The sequence below is a fragment of the Doryrhamphus excisus genome, chromosome 2, assembly GCF_030265055.1.
Source record: "Doryrhamphus excisus isolate RoL2022-K1 chromosome 2, RoL_Dexc_1.0, whole genome shotgun sequence".
Lineage (NCBI taxonomy): Eukaryota > Metazoa > Chordata > Actinopteri > Syngnathiformes > Syngnathidae > Doryrhamphus > Doryrhamphus excisus.
This window is the reverse complement of record NC_080467.1, coordinates 15,699,281-15,706,169: the sequence shown is the minus strand read 5'-3', so window position 1 is coordinate 15,706,169 and position 6,889 is coordinate 15,699,281. Positions and strand designations below refer to the sequence as shown.

The 6,889-nt window shown below is 40.0% G+C and overlaps 1 long non-coding RNA gene across 2 annotated transcripts; it reads right to left on the bottom strand.

The window, feature by feature from the left end:
* Positions 1-2,184: 2,184 nt before the first annotated feature.
* Positions 2,185-6,615, bottom strand: LOC131110710 (uncharacterized). Of its 2 annotated transcripts, XR_009120974.1 has the most exons (4): positions 6,520-6,615; positions 5,111-5,133; positions 4,833-5,017; positions 2,185-4,737 (listed from the first exon to the last, which is right to left on the bottom strand). It is a non-coding gene; the product is annotated as an uncharacterized LOC131110710 (long non-coding RNA). The 2 variants fall into 2 exon arrangements; XR_009120980.1 differs by lacking the exon at positions 5,111-5,133 and having other exon boundaries at positions 6,520-6,596.
* Positions 6,616-6,889: the final 274 nt, after the last annotated feature.

Sequence of the window (6,889 nt, the reverse complement as noted above, 5' to 3'; positions counted from 1 at the left end):
CTGCCTTGTAGTTTACAAAAAACTCTGCTGTTGCAGTCAATTTCTGTTATTTCTGATTTTCTGAAATTCCTCTACATGCATTTTGTCCATTCCAAGAGAGACATTTCTGCAAAGAAAAACAAAACATTTCATGCAAAAATGTAGAAATATTAAAATGAGTGTATTAGAATGTGCAGACAGGATTTCAGATACAACTGGTTGCTTGTAGATGAACTGTAAACTATTTTTTGGGCCTTATTATGCATAAATGTCCTCTTTTGACCCAATATTGTATCTGACTTAATTTTTCTTGACATATAGTAAAAAAAAATATTCCGGAATCATTTTATTTGTAGAGTCATTACTGGTAGTATATATATTTAAGCATTTATCTTAGCCAAGATTGTGTGTCAAGTGCTGTCTGCATACTGAAAGAGGTGAAGAGCATGGGTTAGTCATATTTCCCCTACAAAGACACCGTCAGCATTCTGCTGTCACAGCAATTATGTTTCCACCTTTCATAACCTTACTGGAAGCCAAACAAGATATTGACACTAGTTTTTGTGTGTGTGTGTGTGTTTTATTTAGGTTTTTCTTATGAAGTTCATTCATTCATTTTCTACCGCTTATCCTCACGAGGGTCGCAGGGGTGCTTGACCCTATCCCAGCTCTCTTCGTGCGAGAGGTGGGTACACCCTGAACTGGTTGCCAGCCAATCACAGGGCAAATATAGACAAACAACCATTCACACTCACATTCATACCTATGGACAATTTGGAGTCGTCAATTAACCTAGCATGTTTTTGGAATGTGGGAGGAAACCGGAGTACCCGGAGAAAACCCACGCATGCACTGGGAGAACATGCAAACTCCACACAAAGATGGCCAAGGGGGGAATTGAACTCGGGTCTCCTAGCTGTGAGGCCTGCATGCTTCCCGCTCTCCGCCGTGCAGCCTACACTGTAACAAATTTTGTTGTTAAATTACAGTACACTACTGGCAGCTAGAATCGACAGCTTCAAACTATTATTTTACGGTGTGCTACTGTGATCGACAATAACAGTATATTACTGTAAAAGTATTACAGTACTGTGCTGTAGAGCAGTGTTTTTCAACCTTTTTTGAGCCAAGGCATGTTTTTTCATATCCATTTTTAAAACTGAAGAACGTCTGGATCTGCGTGTTACGTCATATCTGAGCATGTGCTGAAAGAACGCACCCGGGATAAATTTAAACAGGAAAAGATCAAATTCAATCTTGCTAATATTTTATAATTAAACTCAGGACATGTTTTATATAGTTAAATATTTTCTTTTTTAATAAAACTGGACTTGTGAAAAAAGTATAGAAGGGTTTAGATTCTGTTTCACAGATGGCGCTAATGCATACGAAAGCTGCTTGCCAACCGCCAATAAACAACAGAAGAAGAAAAACACCAATAAGAAGAACGCAATCTGACAACTTTCCGACTTAACGAGTACAAGACACATGAATTGGATTGGTTAAAGGAATATTCCATCCCTGTTCAATTCTTTCCGTTTGAGCAAATAAACCAAATGCAATTGGAATATTTGGGTCCATATATTCATGGCTATTGACATAATATTTGCAAATGATGATTAATCAATGTTAACTATGAAGTGATATTAGATAATTCCTGACCTTTTCTCAAGGTACACTAGTGTGCCGCGGCACAGTGGTTGAAAATCACTGCTGTAGAGAGTATAAACATTACAGTAATATACTGTTATTTTACAGTTCCTACATTATTCTCAATTAACAACTTACTACTGTAAAATTAGACTGTAATAATTTTCCTGTTAAATTACAGAGAATTTACATCAACCACCAAGTGTGTAGTTTGTTCGAGATAAGTCCTTAATTCTGCCGGTATGTAAAATTAACTGGAAGAAAATGTAACGGGGGCGGCACAGTAGACGAGTGGTTAGCGCGCAGATCTCACAGCTAGGAGGACCAGAGTTCAAGTCCACCCTCGGCCATCTCTGTGTGGAGTTTGCATGTTCTCCCCGTGCATGCGTGGGTTTTCTCCGGGTACTCCGGTTTCCTCCCGCATTCAAAAAAAAAAACATGCTAGGTTAATTGGTGACTCCAAATTGTCCATAGGTATGAATGTGAGTGTGAATGGTTGTTTGTCTATATGTGCCCTGTGATTGGCTGGCGACCAGTCCAGGGTGTACCCCGCCTCTCGCCCAAAGACAGCAGGGATAGGCTCCAGCGACCCTTGTGAGGAAAAAGCTGTAGAAAACGGAATGTTGCTAACATTATTCAAATCTTAGCCTCACCGATGAGTGGCACTGAAAATCAGGCACTCACTAGCTAGCCAGTTTGATTTCAGTCAGGTTGATTCATTCTGCTGTAAAAAATAAAGACAAGTTAGTTTTTACTTACCGTGTTATTTGTAGATGCACAATTGGAAGGATGCAGACGAAGCAAGATTTCCTGTTCATGGGTAGCAAACATGTCCCCGCCGTGCAGGCAGGAGAACTTTCCCTCGCGAGTTTGGTATGCACCAAATTTTTAGAAAATACTGTAGTTTACTCTAATTTATAACAGTAGCATACTGATGTTGCTTCACCTTGAACAACCCACAATGCATTGAGAACTACGGTAAAAACTGTATTCCGTTAATACAGTATATTACTGTTGGAAATTGGCTGTAAATTAACAGTAATTAAGTAAGTAAGTACAGTGTAGATCTTCAAAAATATATAAAAAAAAAATAAATGCATTGTCACATCAGTGCCCATCCCTCCTGAGAGTGACCATATCAACAGGCATGCATTTTGACCCCTGAACATCTCATCATGCTTCGCTACTCTCCAGGCACGCACCCCGCGCAACCCAAGCCCGGAGCCCGGTCCCCGAAACCCGGAGGTGCCAGCGCGCATCACGTGCTCATCCACGTGTGACCTCCATGGATCGTTAAGGTTGACTGTTGTAATGCATCGACTAGCTCCAGCAGCAACAGAAGCAGGGCTCTTGGGCTCAAAAAAGGTCTGGGGGACGGCTGCTTTAGGAGATATCATTTAATGCTTAGTATTCCTATGAAATATATAACACATCTATATCTATATGTTTACCCCATAAACCACATTTGTGGGGTTAATACCTACTAAATGAATGTAGATAAGATAAAAACTGAAACAGTTGTAAGCTGAAGATCGACAGTCATATAATATATGGCAGTGATTTTCAACCTTTTTTGAGCCACTGCATGTTTTTTACATTGGTAAAATCTTGTGGCACACCACTAACCAAAAATGTTACAAAATGTCACCACGACCTTACACGTGCATCAATAAGTCTATCGGAGGAACAAGGTAGGTGTTGTCACACGGACCAATATTACATTGCTCTGCCAGTCTTTACACCACAGACACTCCACAGTAGCCACGTTTTTACATGACCACTTTTTCTCTTTCCGAATGACCTTTCGGGAAACAATGGTATCCATAGAAAGGAATATTCCAATCTCTTGTCTACATGCGCCGTGAAAATCAACCAGAATAGTCAATAGGGCATGCCCAGTAAAACGTAAACATCAACATCACGTTATACCGGCCTCCCCAAGTTTTTCTTTCACTTGTTGGAATAACTTCGTATTGCCAGTTTTTTGTCAGTCCAGTCTTGAAATTTAGTTTGAATCAAAAACAAACTTTGCTTAGTCCAATGCTGATTGCTCACCTACATTTTTAAAACCAAAAAAACGTCTGGATCTGCGTGTTACGTCATATCTGAGCATGCGCTGAAAGAACGCACCCGGGATAAATTTAAACAGGAAAAGATCAAATTCAATCTTGCTAATATTTTATAATTAAACTCAGGACATGTTTTATATAGATATATATTTTCTTTTTTAATAAAACTGCACTTGTGAATAAAGTATAGAAGGGTTTAGATTCTGTTCCACAGATGCCGCTAATGCATACGAAAGCTGCTTGCCAACCGCCAATAAACAACAGAAGAAGAAAAACACCACGAAGAAGAACGCAGTCTGACAACTTTCCGTTTGAGCGGGTACAAGATACCTCAATCGGATTGGTTAAAGGAATATTCCATCCCTGTTCAATTCTTTCCGTTTGAGCAAATAAACCAAATGCAATTGGAATATTTGGGTCCATGTATACTATTGACATATTGGCTATTGACATAATATTTGCAAATGATGATTGATAAATGTTAATTATAAAAAGTGATATTGGATAATTCCTCACGACACACCTGACAGTTTCTCAAGGTACACTAGTGTGCCGCGGCACAGTGGTTGAAAATCACTGGTATATGGAGTCCAATGGAGGTACGTCCAATGGCGTATTTACCATCTTCCACTTCCACTCAGGTCAGAGAAATGAGTGTTCAAAAAGAATGACCTTTGAGTGACTGGAGAGGCTTGAGAGCCTGGAGGGCCGATAAGCTCCAATACGAGAGTAAACATCGACTTCTGAGCAAGCTCCCCATGACAGGTGGGGGCTTGGCGGAGTGGTGTGAATCACAGGCAGTGGAAGAGACCGGAGAGAAGGTGTCATCGGAAGTGAAGGTGCTGGTGGGAGTGTACGAGCTGGCGACGGGACGGGCGGAGCTGCTGCGGCAACACTTTGGAGAGGCAGTGGCGATTCGGGAACTTTACCATTTTGAGCTGGTAGCTTCTCGTAGGGTGAAGGATGTTTGAGTGTGTAGGTGGCAGTGTGGTAGAAGCTGTGGTACTCCAGAGCATGCCTCGCACTCACCATCTTCAACCTGTGGAACACCACACAAAAAAACATTGACCTCTATCTTATCTTATGCAATTAATGTACAGTTAATTACAAGTTCATCTTCTTCTTCGTACACACCTGTGCCGTGTTTGTAGGAGTCTGTAGAGGAGCATTAGGATGACAGCTCCAGCGAGAGTCACCAAAAACATCACCACCCTGGGATCCAAGCTCCAGCATGGCTTCCCAGTTACTTCGAATGAGCTGCAAAGACTGGGAGGCTGTGGTGTTTGTGTGGGTTCTTCCATCTGTTTTTATGGACTCTGCTTTTGGACGTACAGCACAGCGGTCTCAGAGTGGGTACAAAATCCCTGACAATGGCTATAACAGATAATACAGGGGTCTCAAACTCAATTTACCTGGGGGCCACCGGAGCTAGGTTCTGGGTGAAGCCGGGCAGCATCAGGTTTTAAAAAAACAAAAACAAAACGCATTTATTAAAAACTGGGAAAAAAATCAATAAAAAAAACTATCTTCAATGCTTTTGCTTCTGCTATACCCTACACTTTTTCAGTACTTTGGTTCCGGTTTTCCACACCAAAATATCTGATAAAACATTCCACTGTTCTCAAATATCTTAATTTTTATTTTTCTATACACAAAATAAGATTAAAAAAAAAATAAACAAATTAAGAATAAAGACAACAAATCAATCAATCAGTAATAAATAAGTAAAATAATAATAAAACAGAAAATAAGAAAAATGTAAGAAACCACATACAGTTGGTAGAGAAATCATTTTTTTCAGATTCAAATGTACAGTATTAACAGTTATTTAACCTTTAACATGAACATGAACATTAATGAAACTTAATAATTTTACCCAATTAGCAAGTTAGCATCGTACTCAGTTCCATCTGGGAGCAGCGTCGTAACTTTAACAACATGTTTGATGAGATGCTTTATCTTGACGTGTATTTTCCGTTTTATTCCAAATCATTTCCTGCATTTATTTGTACCCAGCGTCATAAGCCTTTAGCTTCATTGCTAATCCAAAGCAAAACATAGGGTAACAGTATGGGCGGGGCAAAATCATGTTAATTGTGTCCGGTGTGCACACAGCTTTAAGCTGTCATTTCAACATTAAACTTTGGTATCAAGGTGGGGGCCTCAAACTAGCATCTCAAATGCGGCCCGCGGGCCGCGAGTTTGAGACCCCTGATATAATACAAAGAACACACACGTACACAGATTCGTCCCACACATGCACATTTTAGTTGTCAGACTCCTGTACAATAACTGTGCAATTAACCATGCAATTAACTGTGCAATAACCGTGCAACAAACCTGTGGCTTGGTCAATACATCTACACTGTAGATGTATTGAGCATTTATATATAGCTGTAGATTCTACAGCTATATATAAATAAATTTGTATTATGGCTACACGGTGTTAGAGTGGTTGGCGCGGAGGCAACACAACAAGGAGACCTGAGTTCGATTCCACTCTCTTGTGTGGTTTTTCTCTGGAAAACTTCTTAATTGGTGACTTAAAATTGTCAATAGGTATGAATGTGAGTGTGAATGGTTGTTTGTTTGTATGTGCCCTGTGATTGGCTGGCGACCAGTCCAGGGTGTACCCCTGATGGGGGTTTCTTCATAAAAAGTCCACTTTCTCTAGCAGCTATGGAGACTTGGTCCTAATTTGCATACTAGTTGTGACTTTATGAAAACAATGTGTTTTCATAATGCCTCCCATGTAAAAATGCCTTTGAAGCAGTTAATCACATTAGATTCGCATTAAAAAATGTCAATAAATATCACTTACCTCATTCAAACTGTGAAAAAATTGTTAAAAACTATAGCCAACCTGAACACCGCCAGAGCACACATGTCTGATTAGCTTCCCGAGACTAAATACCAAATTCCAAGCACGTACAACAGAAGGGAAGCTGGTAAAAAAAAAAAAACAACAGGAAGCAGTGTGCTTCCTGAAGAGAGCAGAGAGAGGACTTCCTATCACTATGGTTACAGGAAATTAGCAAGGATGTCTTTTTTCCAGCACTCCTCTGGAGATTAGTGCACATCTACATAAATGATGTTGGCAAGTGGTTCACAAACTTTTCACTGTACCCTTTCAGACATCTGTACCCAGGACTCCTGCACACTTAAAAACATAACACAATGAAACATATTTC